Here is a 23,647-nt window from a genome sequence, read left to right as displayed (position 1 = left end):
TTTTTTATGTATAAATATTTATGTTATATACATGAATTGTATATATAGAAATAGCTCTATGCATTATAACTACATATAATGTAATATATATATACTTATATATCACTATATATAATTATAGGTTAATATATACCTATATACCCCTATATATAACTATATATACTGTATATATGTATATATGTATACATATATAACTCTATGTATAAATATATAACCTCAACCCTCATGAATTATATATACATAGCTCTATGTGTATATGTAACTATCTATAATGTTAATATATACTTCTGTATTACTATATGTATATACTCCTACATATAATTATATATGTGTGTAAAAGTGTGTATATAACTTTATGCGTAAATATATAACCTCTTCTTCCTTAAAGATGAAATACTTAGTAGATGCCAACTTTAACAGGACAACAGATTATAAAAGTTCTAGTTCTGAGTCCAACACAACACACCACATGAACCCATTCACATCACTTACATTTTTACATTTTCTGCCATCATTTTCCTATTTTCCAAGGTTAAAAGATTAAAAATCACTTCCAGATCTAAGATCTTGTGATTTAAAGAGAATACATTTTAGTTGTATGCATACCTAAATTATCATTATCATTTGAGATCTTGTTCTAATTGCAATGCCTCTGTCACAAAATTTTAATTTTCCTTTTATTAAAAAATACAAAGTTAAATTGTTCAAATGTGCATAATATATGTTAAACTAACAGCAAAACTGGTAACCAGAAAGTATGTTGTATGCCCACAATATATAAAATCTATTTTTATTAGTTCCCAATGTCATAAGAAGAATTCTTGAAGAATGGGGTATAAACTTCTTCAAACTCTTCCATTAGTAATATGAGACTGCAAAAAAAAAAATGTATAAGAGAAGAAAACTGAAATTCACGACATGAAGCAAAACACTGGGTGAGTGTCCCCAAGTCCAAGGACACAGCACTCTCAGACCCAGACTAGCAGAAAAGACTTTAACGTGAAGACCCCCAAACAGCTCAGAACTGGATAGGAATTGGTGTTATTTCTGTGTGGCAGTAAACACAGATTGAGTGGCTCAGAACAACATGAATTTTTACCTTACAGTCCTGTAGGTTGGAAGACTGACCCAGATCTCAGGGCTGAAATCGAGGGGTCAGAGGGCTGCCTTCCTTTCTGCAGGCCCCAGGGCAGCAGCTACTTCCTGCTGCATCTAGTGTGGGCAAAATTCAGTCCCAGCGGTTGTAGGACTAAAGACTTGGGTCCTTATGGTGCTCAACATCCTGGGCCACTCCTAGCTCCAGTCATCTCTGAACCAACAATGAGACGTCAATTCCTCCTCACATGGCCATCTCTCTCTTACACAGCCAGGAAGGGTCTCTGACAGCACTGACAAATAGCTCATGATAAAGTTGGAAATTCTCCCGATCTCAAGGTCCACAGCCTTAATTACATCTGCCATGTAGGTAACACATTTCCAGGTAGGGAGGATTAGGGCATGGACATCTTTGGGGAGCCATTCATTGTTCCATGTACCAAAGAATTGCATCTTCAAAATCAGCAGTAATTGACCCATTCCCCAATTTCCAAAGTCAGAAAGGGCACGTCCATTGCATACAAAATAAAATAACCTCCCACAATACTGGGCCTCCAGAGATTAGAAAGAACAAAGTGAGGAAATTGTGATTTCATGAAGAGATTGCGATTACTCATCTGTCTTTTATTTGTTCATTTATTCATCATCTAATAAATGTTTATTATGGCAGCACTATCCCAGGTGATAAGGAAGCAGCTCTCAATAAAGCACACATCACACCAACCGCCGTGGAACTCAGTCCAGAGGCTGGTACAGGTATGAGGTAAACACCTGTGCGGGGAGCATGTATCCTGGGGTTTCCAGAGCTTGTTGCAGAAGGAACTGACAACATTGGCATAGATGCTGTCAGGAAACATCCCTGAGCAAGTAACATTAAGTGGAGAAATATAAGATAAGCAGGAGTTTGCCTGAAAGGTTGGTGACAGGGTAACTAAAAAGAAGGGGTGAGAGACGAAGAGAACAATGTGTGGACAGGTGATGAGATGTGAAAGAACATGGCCTTATGCAGGAGTAAGTAAAGGAGCAGAGATATAATACAAAGAACAGGCCGCCCTTCATATCTGCAGAGTCCAGGGAAGACTCCCACTGCTGACCCCAACCAACTTTCCTCCCCACCCCGGATCCATCATGCCCTCTGCAGGCTTCACACACACGTGTGTACACACTGCAGTCTACATGTCTGAGCTCCTGCATCCTCCCCATATGGCCACCTCTTGGCCACTACTGGGCAGAGGGGGGCTCACACTGGTGACATGACTGTCACTGAAAAGACAGATTTGGGAAAGAGGCCCCTGAAGACCCTAATGGTGAGCTGGGCCTATTTGAATTCTGGGGTCCATGGGGTGCCTCCTCTTGACCTGCAGAATCCTTCCCCCAGGAGGAGGCGTAAGGCTGAAGCGCGGCCCTCGTTCACAGTGCTCATCGAAGCTCCTGTGCACACAGAGATTAAATTCTGAGCGCCATTAGCAGTTTTGTTTCCATAAAATGACTTCAATAAGCGGAACATCCATTGTCAATACTGAATGTAAAATGCTAATTTGCTAAGTCAGTTTTGGTTTTTCTAGTGAATGCTAGGTTTTCTGTTTGTTTTGCCAGAGCAGACGCTGACTAAATGGCTATTAGTTGATTAATGAAAATAAAATAGACATGTGAGACTGCACACTATTAACTACTAAGGATAACCTGGTATATGTATCATGACCCGGTAACCTCTGTTCTGCCACAGGACCGAGTGAGGTCCTCGGCATGTAATACACAAGTAATTAATGTATGTCAAATACAACCAACTTACTGTTCAACCAAAGGCAATATTTCCATCTTAGGGCAATGTTAGTTATTCAAAGAAAACTGCCCAGATACCAACTCTGTGCCATCTAATGTGGGTTCGGAGCCATCCTCTTCCCACACAGGGGTCACTCCTGCAGCAGCAACCGCACTGACTCCCGCCGTAGCACCGCCTTGCTCTGTCCCAAACCTCATCGTCTGAAGCCGGTTTACCCTGACCCCGCTCCCATAACCTTCTCTGTTTGCATGAACCCACACTAATTTCCTACCGATGATTCTAAAAATAACTTAATCTGACAGAAAATAGAAAGATATATGTGAACATTGATTTAATTATTCACATAATTCTCTACAATCATTTATCATCCAAAGTTTGATCATACATACCCCAGAGTCACTAGCCACTGTTATAATAATATTTAGGAATTACTAAAAAGTCCTAATGTACTAATAAGGATTTTACATTTCTTCAACCATTAAGTACAATTTTTCTCTTTTCAATCACTTTTCAAGGAAATCAACCTATGATACGTATCTTCATATTTCTCATTTCAGTATAAAGAATAACACATCCCTTTGAAAAATGTATAGACTATATAAATGTAAATAATAAATATTTCTTATAGTCACAGCATTAAAAATAAGAGTCAACCTTTGTTAAAATTTCCATTAAGTATCCTTTCAGAACTTTGTCTATGCAATTAGAAATAAAGGGATTTATTTTGACACAAAGTAAAATTACATTAAAGATATTCTCTACTAAGCTGCTTTATTTCCCTCATTGGTTGTATTAACATATGCAACATGCATTTTTGCAGATGCATATATATTTATGCATACATATTTCCATGTCAAATATACATAATTCTATCACACTCAATTTAACAGCTGTGATTCATTATTACAAACAGTACTGTTACAAATAATTTTATACTGTATAAGAAAAGGTTGAGAGCATGAACTCCAAGGCCAAACTCCAGGGATTTAAACCCTGGCTGGGTCAAGTACTAGCTGTGTGACCTTGGGCATGTTACTCAACATCTCTCTTCTTCAATTTCATCATATGTAACATGTAGATATTTATAGTACCAACATCAAAGGGCTGAAGAGAGGGTTACTAAAATAAAAAATGCTTAAATGATGCATGGCATATGCTAATGCTTTGCTACAATAATTAAAGTAATAGGGAATAAAAAAACAGTAAAGAATACCATGAAGCCAAAAGTTGGTTCTTTGAAAAGATTAACAAAAGTAAGAACACTTAAGTAAACTGACCAAGAAAAAAAGATAGAAGGCTCAAATTACAATCAGTAATGAAAGAAGGGGCAACCCTAAGGACCTTACATGAATAAAAGAGATGATAAGTGGATACTGTGAAGCTCTGTGTGCCAACAAATCAGATAAAAGTCTCATGAGCCGAAACCGGTTTGGCTCAGTGGATAGAGCGTCGGCCTGCGGACTGAAGGGTCCCAGGTTCGATTCCGGTCAAGGGCATGTACCTTGGTTGCGGGCACATCCCCAGTGGGAGGTGTGCAGGAGGCAGCTGATCGATGTTTCTCTCTCATCGATGTTTCTAGCTCTCTATCCCTCTCCCTTCCTCTCTGTAAAATATCAATAAAATATATTTTTAAAAAAAAGTCTCATGAGAAGAACATATTACTAGAAAACATACTACCAAACCTGACTCAAGAAAAAAGACAAAATCAGAATATACAATAACAACTAAAGAGATGGAATAAATAATCAAAATCTTCTGATAATTCTAAAACCCATGCTCAGATGGCTTTACCAGTGAATTGTACCAATGAATATACACAAAAACATCCTCAACAAGTTACTAGTAAACTGAATCCAGTTTATAAAAACTGTGTATGAAAAGAATTATATATTATGACCAATTGAGATTTATCCCACAAATCCAAGGTTGATTCAACATCTGAAAATGTTAGTTTAATACACTTTATCAACAGAAAAAAAGGACAAAACCACAGGATCATCTCAATAGACACAGAAAAAGGTTTTCACAAAATCTAGCTCTTTCATGATTTAAAAAAAAAAAATCAACAAATAAGAAGAAAGGAAACTTCCTCAACCTGGTAAAGCATGTCTACAAAGGCCACAAGAACATCATACTTAATGGTCTATAAACACTATCTCGCTGGAGCCATTTCAAAAGGTGTCTACCATGGAGTTATGTCCAGCAACCTTTCCAGACGTTTTGTATATTGTTTGCAGGTTCTCTCTCCATCATTACTTTTCGTTATCTTACTGTTTAAGGGGACCCCTAGCCCAAAGGTAAAGGGAAACACTCTTAATAGTCATACTAGTCTCATTCCTCATTTTAAAGGGAAGTTTCTAACACAGATTTGAAGCAATTTTAAGTCTTATGTTTGCCATAAATTTTGGGGGAGACCCAGGTCCTACCTTCATCTCCGTAAAGAACTTCCAGAGGCTAGCCTTCACTACTGTCTTCCTCTTTGGGTGCCCTTGGTAGTCACCGTCTGCCTCACGGATGTAAAGATAAGAACCTTTTGTGTTCTCTATTGCTTAACACGACATGACCTTTGAAGGCTAAGCATTGGCCCATAAAACTTAGCCCATAGAACTCCCCAGACCATCCCAGCATACACTGGGCTACCTCACCTTGACCTACCCACACCAGTCACTTAGCATGTAGCCCTGAACAGATTTCAAACAGCTTTTGCAGAATCATCAATTATAGTTTATGTATCTTTAATAACAGGACCTTGTTTTTCTAATAAGCTCGTGTGGGCATGGCCTCCATGAAATCTTCACACAAGCCCTCACTAAATATTGGTCAAATAGATGTCACAGAGTCTTTCAAAGGATGTACAATCATTCCATGCAGTGTTTATATGGTACCCATCATCCTTCCATGTCCCGTGTAGGACGTGTTATTTTCAAAGGGGAGGGAGCATGAATTGAGAGCACTGGGTTACCCATTGTGTGAGCCTGGGAGGGGAGGTTCTGTGTTCTTGTCAATTAGCACAACGTCAACATTAGCGACCAGATGGTCTTGGAGGTGAGGGCCTGCGCATGCCCGTCCACTGGAATGAGGAGCATCTTGTTTTTCTGACGCATGCTCTTTTTCTAATTTGTCCATTCCGCTGGAATGGTCAGCTGCTTCACTCCAATGTTGCACAGCCACAGGTCGGAGAAATTTAAGGCGCTATTCTGGAGGTAACTCAGGCCTGTACTGTTCATTTGAACAAAGAAAAGGCTGAATCGTCCAACTAGTACTGGTAGAACTGATGTTAGTACCATCGTGGAACCTTTCAATTGTGTGCTATCAAACGGACAACTAAGCCAGCACCCACCTGCTTGGCCATCCTTCTCTGGCTTGAAACGTTTCACGTAATGACCTGTGTGCAAGATCCAAGTCTCTCTCACTCCTGCGCACTGCTGACTTCAAAACAGCCTGGCTTTATCAGCACGCTTTGTGGGGCTAGATTTTTCAGGTCTGCCAGTCTCACCATAAAAATGTGAGTAACAACGTTAGATGAAATAGTACATAAAGGAAACTTCAGCAATAAAAATTAATAGTGTATCCACTCACTGCCTAGGGTCCGATGCTTATTGAATTAGTCCGGTGGCTAAGGATAAAATCATAAAGCTTACTAAAGGAAAGTGACGTAAAAATATATTTGTTTATGATCGTTCAATACCAGGAGGGGAATCAAACCTGTGATTTGAAAACTATTTTTCAAAAATATACCAGAATTCAGAATAAAAAGCAATTTACCTTCACTCCGTAGGGTATGTGAAGACTGCAGGAATATGGCAAAGCAACTCTCCACCACACGCAGTGTTTCAAGGTGAAAGAAAATCCTTGTCAAGTCGTAGCAGTGAAAGCAGATGAGGGACGATGATTAATGCAGCTGCTGGCAGGCCAGAATAAAGCTGACTCCCAGGCACTCCCCATCATAAGAAAGCACGAGAACCTATTACCTCTGCATTCTCATGCTGACTGGCTGTTTCTAAAGTACTGTGGGCCCATGTTTAAATGTGTGCAACTGTTTTCAGCATTAAAGTAGAATTATGGAAATTGTTGGTGAGCCATATTGCTGATGTTCCTATTACTCTTAACACATAAATTCTTTGGTTTCCCCAGTAGTCGCTTAGCAAGTCCTAACTCAAAACTTTCACACCTTTGTCTCACACAGTTAAGGTGGAGGGTGGCGGGGAGGGGGGATCTGACGTTTCTAGGGACACGAAACATCGCCACATGGAATGCCCCACTCAGGAGGGTTACTTGGATAACAATGCCTGTCCTTGAACAAACACCAATCACAAACACAAATGTCCTTCGCCGAAATGTTTCACCTGACCAACCAACTCTTCAAAGTGATTTCTTTTTTTACTTTTCATCTACAGGTTTGGGGATCACAAATCGTGTCCCCTCTGACATGGAATACTTCTGTGCCACCTTGGAATTGCTCAAATGTAAACATTCATTATTCCTAATAAGAAAATTAGAGTACCATTAAGAGTAGTCTACTGAACCGTACAAATTAGGGGAACGGTAGCTGTTGTGACAAATGTATCCCCAAATGGTCCAAACGATGTAGATTATTTTGTTCTTCACACAACAGTACTGGACAGCTGAGCCTGTTGGCAGGGCGAGTCTCCTCCATGTACTAATTCAGCGACCCAAGTTCAAGGTCACTTATTGTCTCCATCCCCACCAGACTAAAGGGGAGGGAAACAAGGAGGACCACATGCAGGCCTTGGGGACAGAATGGGAGTGACATGCCGACACTGGCTAGAATTCAGCCACTAACACCTTTGGTGGGGGCGGGGTACAAACCCAGAAAACAAAAGAAATACTTACATTGATGAGCAACTAGTTGCTTCTCTCACAGATATATAACTCAAGCCTTTGATAAATTTTAACTTGATGAAAAATGAATGTTTATTTTTATTGAATTTATTGGGGTGACATCCTATCCTATCTAATAAAAGAGTGATATGCAAATTAACCATCACTCCGCTACACCCACAAGCCATGCCCACCAGCCAATCAGGAGCAAATATGCAAATAAACCCAACCAAGATGGCTATGGCCACAGAGAGCAGGAGGGAGGCTTGGGTTTCCCTAGCAATGGAGGAAGCCAAGCTTTCTGCCTGCCCTTGCCACCCTAGGCCTCCACTCAAGGTTACAAAGTTTCAGTGATAGAAGATACATAAACCCAAACAGAAATGGTGGCAGCCACGGAGCTGGAAAGAGCAGGAGGCTAGGGTTGCCCACGGCAATGGAGGAAGCCAAGCTTCTGTAGCCCTGGCCGGCCCAGGCCTCCACTTAAGGTTACAAAGTTTCAATTATAGAAGATACATAAATCCCAACAGAAATGGCTGCCGCCACAGAGCAAGCAGAAGGCTTGGCTCTGCTCCAGGCTACAAAGTTTCAGTTGTAGAAGATAAATAAACCCCAGATACCAGGGCCTCCGCTTGGGTCACCAGGGGGCATGGCCGGCCTGCAAACCACCATAGGCCCCTCGCCCAGGCCGCCCCACGCCCCAAGGAAACCCCCACCCTGATCCAGGATACCCTTCAGGGCAAACCAGCTGGCCCCCACCCATGCACCAGGCCTCTATCCTATCTAATAAAAGAGTAATATGCAGATTGACCATCACTCCAACACACAAGATGGCTGCCCCCATGTGGTCAAAGATCCTGCCCCCATGTGGACACAAGATGGCCACTACAAGATGGCCAGCAGGGGAGGGCAGTTGGGAGGGACCAGGCCTGCAAGGGAGGACAGTTGGGGGCGATCAAGCCTGCAGGGGAGGGCAGTTAGGGGTGACCAAGCTGGCAGAGGAGGGAAGTTGGGGGTGACCAGGCCTGCAGGGAAAGGCAGTTGGGAGGGACCCAGGCCTGCAGAGGAGAGCAGTTGGGGGGGACCAGGCCTGCAGGGGAGGGCAGTTAGGGGTGACTAGGCCTGCAGGGGAAGGCAGTTGGAGGGGACCCAGGACTGCAGGGGAGAGCAGTTGGGGTGACCAGGCCTGCAGGGGAGGGCAGTTAGGGGTGACCAGGCCTTCAGGGGAGGGCAGTTAGGGGAAAACAGGCTGGCAGGGGATCAGTTAGGCATCAATCAGGCTGGCAGGGGAGTGGTTAGGGGGTGATCAGGCTGGCAGGCAGAAGCGGTTAGTGGCAATCAGGAAGGCAGGCAGGCAAGCAGTTGGGAGCCAGCAGTCCTGGATTGTGAGAGGGATGTCCGACTGCCCGTTTAGGCCCGATCCCGGTGGGGTCCCAGATTGGAGAGGGTGCAGGCTTGGCTGAGGGACACCCCCTCCCCTGTGCATGAATTTCGTGCATCGGGCCTCTAGTATAATAAAAGGGTAATATGCAAATAGACCGAACAGCAGAACAACCGAACAACCAATCAAAGCATAATATGCTAATGATATGCTAAGACTGCTCAACCGCTCACTATGATGTGCACTGACCACCAGGGGGCAGATGCTCCAACCAGTAGGTTAGCTTGCTGCTGGGGTCCAGCTTATCGGGACTGAGCTAGATGGGCTAGACACACCCTGGAACCCTCTCATGGTCCCTCCCTAGGCTGATCGTGCACCGGTGGTGTCCCTCAGCCTGGCCTGCGCCCTCTCACAATCTGGGACCCCTCAGGGGATGTCAAAGAGCCAGTTTCAGCCCATTCCCGCAGGCCACTCCCCTTGGGCTCATGGCTGGAGAGCACTGCTGTGGCAGTGCAAGCCTCTCCCGATTGGAACTGATTGGGCGTGCGCCCACGGCAGGCACAGTGGGGCCGGGATGAGCAGGAGTGGCAGGTAGGAACTGCAGGCAGCATTGGACTGCAGGTTTTGTCCCTATCCCTGCAGGCCACCCAGAGGGACCCCACCCATGCACGAATTTGTGCACCAGGCCTCTAGTTGGTTAATAAAATCATATGGGTTTCAGGTACACAATTCTATATACATCATCTGTCTATTGTATTGTGTGTTTATCACCCTGAAAACCTGACCAATTAGGTAATTTATAAATTAGGCATAAATTCAGAAGACTCTGATGTACTGTATTTCATAATGTATTATATCTACTTTTCAGATAAGAAAACTTGGGCTCAATGTGACTTAACCTAAGGTCCCAACTTCACCTCGTCTTTAACTACAAGTTTAGCTTTTCTACCAGACATTTTCAGAGTTCCCAGTAAAATATCAAGAATACTAACAAAGCAGTGTCTACTTTGCATCAAACCTGCTTATTGATCCTTCTTTCCATCAATACCTCATGTTAACCTAAGCCAAAAATTGCTGCAGAGGTAATAAATATGTTACCAAATTTGAGAAAATACATGAGAACTTGACCAAATACTACAGATACATAATAGGTACTCAAGTACATTTTTCAAACATCGTTCTGACATTATAACAAAGATGAATTCAGGCCCAGATGGTTTTGATGGTGAATTCTCCCAAACATTTAAGAAGGAAAAAATACCAACTATAGACAATATCCTTGCCAAAATATAAGCGAAGAGAATACTTCCCTTTTATACTTTTGTTTGGCCAGTATTACATCAATACCAAAAGCAGAGACATAAGATCAGAAGACTACAGACCAATATCCCTCAAGAACAAAGAAAAATTATAAATAAGACATAACATATTAAACGTAGCAAGATATAGAAAATCTAATATGCTGTAACCAAATGGGTGCATGGAGAGACCCTGGAAATGCGAGGCTGACCCAACATTCAAAAATCAACCAATATAGTTTATCATATAGACAGACTAAAGAAAAAAGCTATAAGATCTTTTCAAAATATGCATAAACAGCATTTTATAAACTTCCACATCTACTCATAGTAAAACAAACAAATAAACATCCTCTTAGCAAACTAGAAATGGATAGGCACTTCAAGTAGCCTGATAAAAATTTAAAAATTACAGCAAAAATCTTATTTTATGGTAAGGACTGACTGTTTTCCCCAAACTGTAGGAAAGCAAAGATGTTCACTTGCCCTTATTCAACATCACACCCACAAGGCAAAAGAAAGAGAGAAGCATATAGGTTAGACGACAGGAAAAAATAAAACTATCACTATACATAAATTGCATGATTATCTACTCAGAATGTCCTATAGAATCAAATCAAAAAGCAGGGAGGCAGGGTTCCTAGAACAATCAGTGAGTTTATAAAGGCACAGATTATAGGACCAACACACAAATATCAATATTTTTTATGTACTAGCAATAACAATTGGAAACTGAAGTTTAAACAGTAACAACACGTTGGGAGTTTTAAAAAGCTCCAAACTGGTTCCCAGCTTCCACATCCCTCCTGCTTTCCATATCAGAGCCAAAGCCTCTGCCGAGAAATAGTAATTAACCAGTTCTAGATGCATTCTCTGGGACTCAGCATCATCACTGTCCTTGCAATAACCTTCATGCAGCATCTTGGTCCTCATAACTGTACCAAACTCTTGCTCCTAAGCATCATTTTACCTTGCATGTTCCCATTTCTTATGTCTGTCTTAGCATCTTGGTTGCTGATCTGAAATTCCTCATCTGGGATTCTGCTCCAGACACTAATCACCTACTAAGATCAGGGCATTTTCCCTAAATGCCAGTTTAGAATTTAAAGACCCTGCTGTGACAGATTATTGGGTTTTGGTTGTAAGGACTCCTGGGTATTGTTCTTGCTAGATTTTCATTTCCAAATCTCATCCTCATTCCCAATGAACTATCCCTCTTCTTCACTTTGCCCCCTTCCCCATTTCCTTTCCAAACCTTTACCCAAATTTAATTGCCACCTTTCTACCTTGTGAGAGGGGAAAACTGGGCAGTGTAGTCTCTGCATCGGCTAGGGACCATGGACATGATGGGCCCAATAAGGTCACATCCAGAATGCGGAGAGGCTCCAGGTGCTGAGTCTGAGTGAGATGGTGACCAAGGTGAACACAGACATGAATGAGGCAGCTCTTCTGCCTCCAGGTAATTTCAGACCTGCAGCTCCCAGGTCCTTAGAAAATGACTCAAAGCATGAGGTCTCGCTGCTATAATCTTGGGTAAGTTCCCCTCCCCACCTCTGGAGAAATTAATAAAAACTCTCCCTCCTGTCTAAGTCCTCCCAATCTCTCTAAGAACTTGGTCTCTACTGAGACAATCCCATTTGCTCCACTCTCAAGAAGAGTAACAGAAGCATTGCAGGGTTACAGTTTTCTTCTCTTGTAGATCCGTTTTCAGTGGGCAAGCTAGAGGGACTCAGAAAGGGAAGTGCTCAATCCAAACCCTGGGATGGGCACAAACTTTGCCTCCTAGGTAGGATAAACATCACCTCATACCTGCAATTGTATCAAATATAACATCGAAAACAGATGAGCCCTGGCTGGTGTAGCTCAGCTGCTTGGAGCATCATACTGTACACCAAAAGGTTGCAGGTTCAATTCCTGGCCAAGGCACATACCTGGGTTGCCGGTTCGATCTGGGGTGCTTTCACTCAGCTGGCATGGCTCAGTGGTCAAGCATCGACCTATGAACCAGGAGGTCATGGTTTGATTCTTGGTCAAGGGCACATGCCCTGGTTGCAGGCTCATTCCCCAGTCAGGGGGAGGCAGCCGATCAATGATTCTCTCTCATCACTGATGTTTATATATCTCTCTTCCTCTCCCTTCCTCTCTGAAATCAATTAAAATATATTTTAGAAACATTTTTTTAAAGAAAACAGAGGAAAGGTTCTTCATTGAAGCCAATCCATGTGATTATTTGGGTATGCAAATTTGCATGTAGGAGATAATAAACCTTGATCACCTCATTAAGTTCTCGGGTATTTTCCATAAAGTAATAATAGTTACAACAGAGTAGTTCTTTATTACAAGATGTTTTACTCAAAATTCACTTATTTATACCAATCTCAACAACAGGAATTGGCAGGAGAACTTCAATATTCCTGCCCTGTATCTTTCTGCATTTAACTAGATGATCCCATGCCATTACATTAATCTACCCATTATCCTACAGAGCCCAGATGCCAACAAGCACCTTCCATTGGAAGTCTCTTATCATCGCCCCCATAGTCATTAGAATCTAAGTTGTGGTCTTTCTCTACTGACCATCTGCATCTCTGGATTTATTATTTCTAGTAGTCCCACTGTTGTTCATTTAATGACACAAAGAAAGTTCTTTAATCCCCTTTCAATTATCTCTTTCTTTTATCTATCCTGCCAACAAACACTCTGTCAACTTGAAAAAAACGTTTCCCAACCCATTCCCTCATTTGTATTCCCATTGCCACTGCCTTGGTCAGGTCCCTTGTACTCCATTCTTTGGCTATTGAATTACCTCCAAACCAGTCTTCCCGGCTTCAGGTTTCACTTCCCACCAATCATCTAGTCTCCACAGCCCTCCCACACAAATGGAAGGGACTTCATTTTTACCCTAATAAAAGCTTCCAGTGACTCACAGCAGAAAGTACTCAATGTACATTTGTGAAATGAAATATTAAATAGTACTCAGGTTGTCCGCCATGGCACTCTGCAAAATAAGAGGCACGCAATAACTGAAGTGCTTCTTCCCATTGATGTTAATGTTTAATAGATCTTGAAAGAGGTCTGAATGCACAGAAATCTAAATATTTTCCTCAAAGGAAAGGGAAAAAGAATCAGTTTCTAACATATTTCTGAACAATATTCCAGAGTGCCGTTGCTGCAGAGGATTGTGGGAGCCTCTGCGTCCCCGATCACTAGGAGAGAGGTACCTCGCCTTTTCCCTCTCCCTTTCCTTAAGAGTTGTCTGCTGGTTCTCAGCTTGAAGAAGATTCTACAGTTCTTACTGGTCATTTTTCTTGGCATTACCATATTTTGAAGCACAGTTAACCTAGTTTTCTGGTATGAGCTGTCTCTTTGTCCATCTTTTAAAAAATGAAATAATTTAAAATATTTTTAATCTGTAAACTAGACAAGAGTTAGTTCTACAGTGTCCAAGTCCTTCCAGCAGCTGTCTCCTATAGGGATGAGCAGGGTCATGGGCATGACCTGTCTGCAGCAGAAATAGGCCTTCTTGCTGCTGCTACCCCGTCTTTACATATGCCAGCATCTCTTGGAAGGATGCTAGTTTAATGAATCTTGGAATGAGTTTTTCACTGAATCAACAAGGAGCTCATAGTGCACTGTCTTCTGCTAGTACTTCTTCCCATAACTGTCAGACTACAACATGGAAGTACAGGTTCACTCCCTCTGTCTTCTCAACACCGTGGAGATGCAGGCCAGGCCAGTGACATTTCGTACAGCTTTGGTCTGTTTGCTAGAGACTTAGATGAACTGAGTGGTTATCCAGAGGACAAGATAACTCTTAGAATTTTCCCCAAATCCTTCTACAACTTAAAAGGAGGAGCCTCTATACAGAGTACCTAGGGGTGACTGGGAAGAAAAAATGCACTATAGAAGAGATAGTTCTGATGATTGTGGTCCTAGTCTCAACCCAGTGCGTGATGATGACCATGGAAGTTCTTCTCAAGTATCTGGTTATTATGACAGAATGGATTATGAAGATGACATACTTAGAGATGGAGAAAGGTGTAGGGATGATTCTTTTTTTGGTGAGACTTTGCATAACTATCATAAATTTGACAGTGAGTATGAAAGAATGAGACGTGGTTCTGGCCCCTTACAAGGAAGATCCCTCTTTGAGAAAAAAAAGGGGGGGCATTCCTCCAAATAGCAATATTGAAGACTTCCATGGACTCTTACCGAAAGCTTATCCCCATCTGTGTGTATATGTGATTTTCCAGTTCATTCTAATAAGGAGTAGAGTCAACATATCAATGGAGCAAGTCATAGTTGCCAATGCTAGCTGCTTCTTGAAATCCATCCAGAATGGAACCCTGACAATGATACAGGACACACAATGGGTTATCCCTTCATGTTGCAACTATCTACAAACACAGTGCCAGGTATTTGGGGGGCTCCACCTCCCTCACTTCATCTTGGGGAACCAGCAGTCAGACCAAGAAGAAACCTGGTGCTGGAAATGGGAACCTGCAAGGACCAAGACACATGCAAAAAGGCAGAGTGGGAACTAGCCAGGTTGTTCACATCATGGATTTCCAACGAGGGGAATGTGAGACATCAATTACCACAGCTGGTGGAGCCATTTGGAGTCATTTTAATTCATCTGATTTTAAATAAAACTGATGAGGCATTTATTGAAATGGCAACCACAGAAGATGCGCAGGCTGCAGGGGATTATTATACAACCACACCAGCATTAGTATTTGGCAAGCCAGTGAAAGTTCATTTATCCCAGAAGTATAAAAGAGTAGAGAAACCTGAAGGGAAGCCAGGCCAGAAGTTTGATCAGAAGCAGGAGCTTGGACGTGTGATACATCTCAGCAACTACCTCATTCTGGCTATTCTGACAGTGTTGTCCTTAAGCTTGCTAAGCCTTATGGGAAAATAAAGAATTATATACTGATGAGGATGAAAAGTCAGGCCTTTATTGAGATGGAGACAAGGGAAGATGCAATGGCAATGGCCGGCCACTATTTGCAAAAGGCCCTTTGGTTTCAGAGGAGACATGTGAAAGTTGGCCTAAGAAACACAAAAAATTGGTACTAAGGATTCCTAACAGAGGCATTGACTTACTGAGAAAAAAAAAAAGATGTCCCGAAAAAGGTCTTATTCTCCAGATGGCAGAGAGTCTCCAAGTAGTAAGAAATCCAAAACTGATGGTTCACACAAGACTGAAAGTACAACTGAAGGTAAAGAATAAGAAGAGGCCCTAGCTGGTTTGGCTCAGTGAATAGAACATGAGCCCGCGTACTGAAGGGTCCCCGGTTGGATTCCAGTCAAGGGCACATACTTCAGTTGCAGGCTCCTCCCCGGTCTGGGCCCTGGTCAGGGCGCATGAAGGAGGCAACCAATAGATGTGTTTCTCTCACATCGATGTTTTTCTCTCTGTCTTTCCCTCTCTCGCCCACTCTCCCGAAAAATCAATGGAAAAATATCCTCGTGTGAGGATTAAAAAATAAGAAGAGTAAAATAAAATGAAAGAACAAGAAGGGAAGTCAGGTGAAGACGGTGAAAAAGACACAAAAGATGACCAGGCAGAAGAAGAACCAAGCATGCTTCTCGAACTCAAAGATGAGCTACCGGTGGGTGAAGCAGCAGCAGCAGCACTGCTAGAAAGTGGCAATTCAGGGAAGATGAGATCCTGTTCATTTAGATGATGTGACTTCTGATGGGAAAAAGGAACCTCGGTCAAAGCTGTGAAAAAAGATGGACATGCGAATGCTTCAGCTGCAAAGAAAAAGCTTAAAAGCATCGTTTCCCAGGGAACATGGAAGGTTTTGTCACTCTAAATGAGGCTGGACGAGGAAGATTCACAACTTCAGAAACTTCATAAATCAGGCATGGCATTTAAATCTGGTGACAACTGGTTGAAATTAAGGTGGACAAGATCAAGGAACCTGATCAACAAAATGAAACAGTGCTGGAAAATGGAATTAAAAATGAGGAAAATACAGAACCAGGCGCTGAATCTGCTGAGAATGCTGATGATCCCAACAAAGACACAAGTGAAAATGCAGGCGGCTGAAGTGATGAAAACAAGGATGACTATACAATCCCCGATGAGTATAGAATTGGACCACATCAACCCAATGTTCCTGTTTCCTGTTGGCATAGACTCTGTGATTCCTTAAACAGGGCTTTCATAATCTGTGTTCACTCTTTTACACAAATGAAGAAGTTGCAAAGGATACTCATTGCAGCAGCCTTCCTCATTATCAGAAATTTAAGAAATTTCTGAATAAATTGGCAGAAGAACACAAGCAGAAGGAAGTTTAAGATGTGCAAGAAGCTTAATGATTTCAAAGAAAATAATAGTTCATTTTTAATGTTGACCTTTTTAAATACAACACTAAAAATGAGAAGAAAATTACTGTACTCCTTTGTTTTAGTGGAAAAATAATAGACGTCTATTCTTGTGTTAAGTGTTATAGCAAAAACATATAAGGTTAAATTAATGACGAATTTTTGTTTTATCAGAATGGTAACAGACAACTACTTTGTAGGTACTGACTTCATAGGCTACTTAACACATTGTGGGTTGCTTACAAGCATTCTCATGTTTTCATGTTACACAGTGTTTTACATAAATGTTAAAGGCAAGCCTTAAAATTAAATACCCATTGCATTTTGAAGTTATTTATTACATGTTCTTACAAGCTAATATCTTTTTAAAGTATGATACTTTGTAAAACTTTTTTTGTACCCATTCAATAGAAACTTACCTGGCCACTGGGTAAAACTAGCAATAAAACTACCTGTGCGCAATATATTAAGACAACTTGCACCACTTAAAAAAAAAAAAAGATACATAGAACTATTCAAAGAAATGAAATTTAGTACTTCTAAGCTTCAAAGAAATGTCAAAAGTTTTTATTCTAGTCAATAAAGAACAAAAACAACTGTATTTTCATTACTTTCATCTGAAACATTCCACATTTTAATCTGAGCCTTGCAGATTTTTCATTTGGAGTTTGAAGCTTTTTCATTGCATTTCATTTTTTGATAACTTCATTAACTGACATTAACAATTAAAATATAGGTGCAGGTTTCTTTTAATGATATACTGTTATTTAGATAATAAATGTTAAATAACTGGTTTTAGATTTTGTCATTTTTTTCTAAGTTTCTGCTAGATTTCATATTCTAGTAGTCAGTGTATTTTCAGTGAAATGTAAAAATATTCCCGTTCTCTTTGACCTGTATTAATTTCTATAGACCTTATTGCTTATCACTTGAATCCTGTAGCTGTCATACATCTGGTATAAGCAACATTTGATTATTGAAGTGTGTAGACCATCTTTTCATATTTTCAAGATATTATTTTACATTTCTGCATTTAAAAACAGTTTGGCCATAAGCTAGATGCACGCTTCTAATCCATATACCTGCATATGTGACCTTTGTGAACAGAAATTTGCTTATACCTATAGATTCAAGTTTCTGAATAAAAACCTAGGTCATATTCATTGGTTATACATATTTGAAATGTTAACCAATATATTTCTCAGTTGTGGTTTTTATTCACTGTTACACTTTTTTGCATGTCTTAACAAATTAATACATTTTAAATCTCAAGTGTTCTAAAGAGTGCTAATAAAGATCTGAGTTTAAAAAAACAGCATTCCAGCAATTCTCTTAGATCTTTAAAATGATCTTTTAGTGACTTTTTTTCCCTAATTTTATTGTTTTTCAATGAGTTCATGGTTTGCTTAGTTCTACCTAAGGTTTTTCACGAACTGAAATTCCCCTAACATTCAAATGTTTCCTCCAAAGCCCTGGATTTTTCCTGTAGTTTTCAGGTATGTCACTGCCTTTGTTAAATAAAAATACACACATGTGTGCACATACATGCATTTAACAAATTAATTAACTTTATAAACATAAAACTGGCTTTATGCTTCTTATAGTATTCCATGTAAGATAAGGATTTCTTAAAATTCAAAACTAGACTAGTTTTTCTAACTTTTAGGGTAAATTAGGACAATGGAAATCCCTCTTTAGAATTCTATATACCTAAAACTCAAAATAGGTAAAAATAACACTAAACAATTTAGTCTAGAAGCCAGTTTTATAATTCCCAAAGGAAATTGGAAAGCCTATTACTTGGGTAATATAAATACCCCAAAAGCCAGTCTTAAGTATAAGAATAGCAAAATCAATAATACTACACAGCAAGAAGAAGAGAAAATGTAAAAAAAAAATTCCTTTTCTTCAATTTTCATGGTTCAGGTTATACCAGTCATACATGATAGTTATGTCATTTTCCCTCTCAAACCAACAATGACCGTTTTGCAGCAATGAGTTTCGTACGAGGTCAAAAGCAGTGTGAATGGTTCTGTAAGAAAAAGTTTTTTGAACCAAGTTCATTTGAGATCATTTACTCCCACGGAGGCAGAGAACGGTTCCCATTACCCACACGAGCCTGCCTTGCTGCGGGAAGTGCACAGCACAGTGGCCGAGAGTGATGCGGGTCATTAACTTCCAGCAGATGCCCAGACTGGAAGGTCAGGGCGTTGTGCGCTGTTCCAGTTATCTGCAGCTCGCAATGGCCAGGCAATCAAAGGGCAGGTGAAGAACTTGAGTCTACTATTAGGGATGATCACATGGCACACACTCCATTTTTACTGTCTTCCCTGGGGTCAATGGTATTACCCTAAAATGTGACAAACTTTAGATAAAACCTAAGTCAAATTTTAGCATGACTCCTTTAGATAAAAACTGCACGGGGGTTGCCTATATCATGATTTACTAGCCATTGATGCCAACTGACTTATTTGGCATGACCGGTGATGCTCTGTATTTAGTGAAAAGAAGCTGATAATTTCACCAGTCCCCGCCTTCCCATCACCACAGCCTGCCACTGAACAATCAATATGGACACTGAGAATGTCCAGTCCAGACGACACACAGCCCCTGGTACTGCCTCCTCAAGCCCCATGGGGGGATGGCATGTGAAGGCAAGAACCACAGTCTTCCTTTTGCACACCTCACCCTAGATATGAGCCGTGAATATTACACGGACTTTCAAAAGGAAGTACAGTTCGTAAAATGTAAGGAGTGAAGACACAGGAAGAACAGCATACTTACTAAAATCCATCAAATAATTTAATGGTTTTCTAAGATCCTCAGTCTCTCCCTCTATAACTTCTCCCTATCAAACATGTTAATTGTAACTTCATTTAAAAAAACAATTTTCAACTTATGCTTCTAGTAGTACTAACTAATATTTCATTTCTAACACTCCACTTCAGCTTCTTTTATGCCTCTCTGCCTCACTGTTCTCAGAGCCCCACGCCCCCGATGAACCAGACCAGGGACCGTTTCCCACCGGGACCTGCTCCCTCATTCCTGCCCTTGAGAATGCTGCTCTCCACTTGAGAAGTCTTCCATGCTTGCCTTCCTTTCTTAACTAACTCACCATCTCATCGCTTCTTCTGCCAGACCATCCAGTTGAGTTGAACTTCCTACACTCCTGTTGTATCTCATTCTTATGTCCAGGTCATCACTTTTCATGCTGAATTTCATTATCACATTATCTGATGCAAGACTACTGAGTACAGGAACTGTGCCAAGTATCTCCCTATTTCTGGCCTAAGCACAATTCCCAGCACTCAATAGATACTGAATACTTAATGAATAAATAAGTACAAATAAATAAAAGGTATTCAAACAATGATTTCACTGTGCTTTTGGTGCAGAAATTCTGCCTCTAGGCATTTATCTGAAGTAGTCAGTTAGATAACTATATGGAGATGTCACAGGGGTCCCAACTCTTACCTTGGCTGGTGGGTATATGCATGTCCACTACATTTACCTTTCTATATATTTATATATCTGAAATACAGCCTGATTAATTTTAAAAATAAAATATATAAGACGTGATTTTTATTTTGATTTTTTTATTTTAAAATAACTAATGAATTATAGTGAAATAATAAACTGAAGTACACATAACTTCTAAATAAATATATAAAATTTTCTCATTCTTTCCTCTTTATGTTATAATCAGAAAGCAGCATTTTTCTGTGTTGATAAAGATATATCTCCAGCCCACATTTCAGAAAGAGGAGTTAATGAGACAAAAAAAAAAGGCTGACATACAAACATAGAACAAGAATCCTCAAGTTTACTCAGTCTCGTTCCTCTTTGAATATTTCATGAAAATATGGATCTTCATCAGAAAGAAATGCCTGTCCCTATGCAAACAACTGTGGTGGGCCCACAGATCCCATGCAGCACCTGCACCTGGGACCTCAGAACAAGAAAGCCGGACCTAGAGAGACGCAAAAAGCCAGGAACATGCAGAGTCAGAGCCACAAAAAGGGAGCAGAATCTACCTGCAGGTGATCTCTGTGGCAGTTTTCCTGTGTCCTTGCAAACAATTTGAACGCCAGGGGAGTCTTTACACCCCAGACAGGAGTAGACACAGACGGTCCATCCTATGACCATGGCTAAAGGGCCACACTGCTAGCCAGGTGCTTGCTACTGAGTTCTCCCAGGCACATTTTCAGTGGCGTGTGTTAGCGTGCAAAGTACAAATGCAGCTTCCTCCTGGTCACAAGCAGGAGATGGAGAAGATCCTCCCCCTCTGTACCTGGTGATATCCTTATTTATCCAACACACTACCACGCTAGGTTGATGTCTGAAGAATAGAACTGCGATCCACATCACATGCCTCTTTCATCCTTCTTCCCACAATCCCTCAAGACTGGAAAAGAGAGATTTCGCCTATTCTTCTTCCTCTCCTACCCATGAAAATGTTCCCTATTTAAGATGGAGTGATCCAGCCTGCCAAACAAAATTTTTCCCATGCTGAAAGAGAAATAAACATTGAAACATTAATCCAAATACTGGCCTGGTTTGCAAGGTGAAGTACATATGTAAAACCCTCCTTCAGATTTCAGAACCTGGCATCTCTTCCTGGGTTCATGGATGCTGAGGGGAACTAGAGTGAAGGAAGGCTCCCAAGGTCACAGAGGGAATCGCAGAAAAAACATAAGCTATGCACATTGTCTAGATGCCATGTTAACTCCCCGGTTCCCTCTCCTCACACTCAAATGAATTAAACACCCATAGCAGCAAAAGTTAATTCACAGGAAGCACTAATGAAAATAATAGAAGTGGTCCCATCACCTGCCCTTCTCTGCCTTCCCGCCCCTGGCCTCCGCACGAGGGGGTGGCTGTGCACAGCCCAATCCAAGATCAGCATTCCTCCTAAACTATAGTCCAGCTTGCAACACTCAATTCCAGGCGGTGATTTAGTGCTTTATGTAGAGTCTCTGGGCATCACCTTGATTAGAAGAGGGAATCAATTAACACTTTGTGAATTACTTTCAGTCAATGTACAAAATTATACAGCCCCTCTCCCAGTGTCTGCCTGTCAGAGCGGAGCCCATTTTCATAGTTGTCTCTCTCCCAAGGTTTTTCCCGCAGAATTACTTCCTTCTGAGATGCAGGGAGAAGAGACTCGGATTGTCTTTTAGCTTGACCACTTTATCTTACTTAGAAAGACAAGCTTAATAAATCAGAACATTCTTCTATCTGAATCCTGTCTACCCATACTCCGTTATCTTTCATTTATGAGTGCATGTGCTGTCTGAACTCTGAGGAGTGGCATGGCCTTGACTCTCCTTTTAGTCTCTAGGGGGAAATTCCCACATGCAAATTAAAATCCCAGCTCACCTTTCTCATCCCAACTTACTCTTCTAACCACCCTCGGGAGACCTGATGTTCTGAGAAGACTGACATTTGCAAACAGTGACAAAGAAATATCAGTTTGCAGGGGTTGGAGATTGGGACTGGGAGATGTTCCTATATAGAGTTAATAGTGAACAAAGAGAAGAAACCCTTGTTATTGGTCAGGGTAAGCTTGAAAGGGCATTCAGGATGTCTTAGTCCCTTTGAATGGCTGTCACAGAATACCACAGATGGGGGGGGGGGTATTGGAGGGGCCTGTTAATCTCACTAATAAGTGGAATCCAATGAACAAAATAAATTGACAAACAAAATGGAACCAGAAACATAGATACATGGAACGACTGGCTTGTGTAAAGGGGAGCAGGTGGGGGTAACTGGATAAAGAAGGTGAAGGCTTAGCTAAAGAATATATGTGCAATTCCCATGGACATGGACAACAAAGTGGTGAAGGCAAAGGAAGGGGTAGGCAAGGGAGGATGGAAGAAGGCAAATGGGGGTGGGACTCCTGCAATAATATCAACACTAAGAAAAAGTTAATTAAAGATGATAGATAGATAGATAGATAGATAGATAGATAGATAGATAGATAGATAGATAGAAACAGACATTTGCTCCTCCCAGCTCTGGAGGCTGGGAAGTCCAAGGTCAAGGCACTGCAGATTGAGTGTCTGTGAGGAACTGCATCCTCGCAGAGGGTTGTCATCTTCACTGCAGCCTCACATGAGAGAAGGAGCCAGGGCTCTCTCTGCCATCTCTTCCATAAGGGAAGTAATGCCATTCAGATCGCTGTCCTCAGGACCTACTCACCCCCAAAGGCCCCACCTCCAGATACTGTCACATTGGCGATTAGGTTTCAGCATATTAATTTGGGGGGTCGAGGGAGACACAAACATTCAGCCCATAGCAGCATATTGGAAAAGAGAGACCAATTTGCTAGGACGGGGTTTGCATATTGGTCATCATGCCAAGAGGCTGTGCTCCATAGTAGCAGGTTGTTGAACAGTGAGGCAAGTCGCTTGGCTCTGTCAAAACACTTAAGCTTTTCACCAGCTTTGTCACTAAATCCTTGTGAGAATTATTCAGTTTAGCCCTGCAAAGTAATAACTCATACATTTTCTAAAAACACGTAACACTTTAATGGCAAATTTTATTTTAAGGACAGGTATCCCTCCCCTCAACCACCACCACCACAAGTAACTGAGCTCACTGAAGGCGGGAGGGGGTTTGACCATGGCTGGGCAACGCTAAGTGGTATACTGGTATACAGGAGTGCCTGCGAAGGGAGAGAGAAAGGAAGGCGAGAACAAAGAATGGGGAGAGTTGCCCTGGCTGGGTGGGTCAGTTGGTTAGAGCCGTGGTCGGCAAACTGCGGCTCACGAGCCACATGTGGCTCTTTGGCCCCTTGAGTGTGGCTCTTCCACAAAATACCACGGCCTGGGTGAGTCTATTTTGAAGAAGTGGCATTAGAAGAAGTTTAAGTTTAAAAAATTTGGCTCTCCAAAGAAATTTCAATCATTGTAC

General features: G+C 41.3%; 1 pseudogene across 1 annotated transcript; it reads left to right on the top strand.

The window, feature by feature from the left end:
* Nucleotides 1-2,348: 2,348 nt before the first annotated feature.
* LOC308236852 (matrin-3-like) lies at nucleotides 2,349-16,705 on the top strand (annotated as a pseudogene). Its single transcript has 3 exons — nucleotides 2,349-2,402; nucleotides 13,818-15,618; nucleotides 15,905-16,705. The product of its transcript is annotated as a matrin-3-like (transcript).
* The last annotated feature ends 6,942 nt before the right edge of the window (nucleotides 16,706-23,647 follow it).

The sequence above is a fragment of the Plecotus auritus genome (genome assembly GCF_963455305.1).
Source record: "Plecotus auritus genome assembly, chromosome: 11".
Classification (NCBI taxonomy): Eukaryota; Metazoa; Chordata; class Mammalia; order Chiroptera; family Vespertilionidae; genus Plecotus; species Plecotus auritus.
Note: the sequence above shows the minus strand (reverse complement) of the source record. Positions and strands in the feature narration are given on the sequence as shown.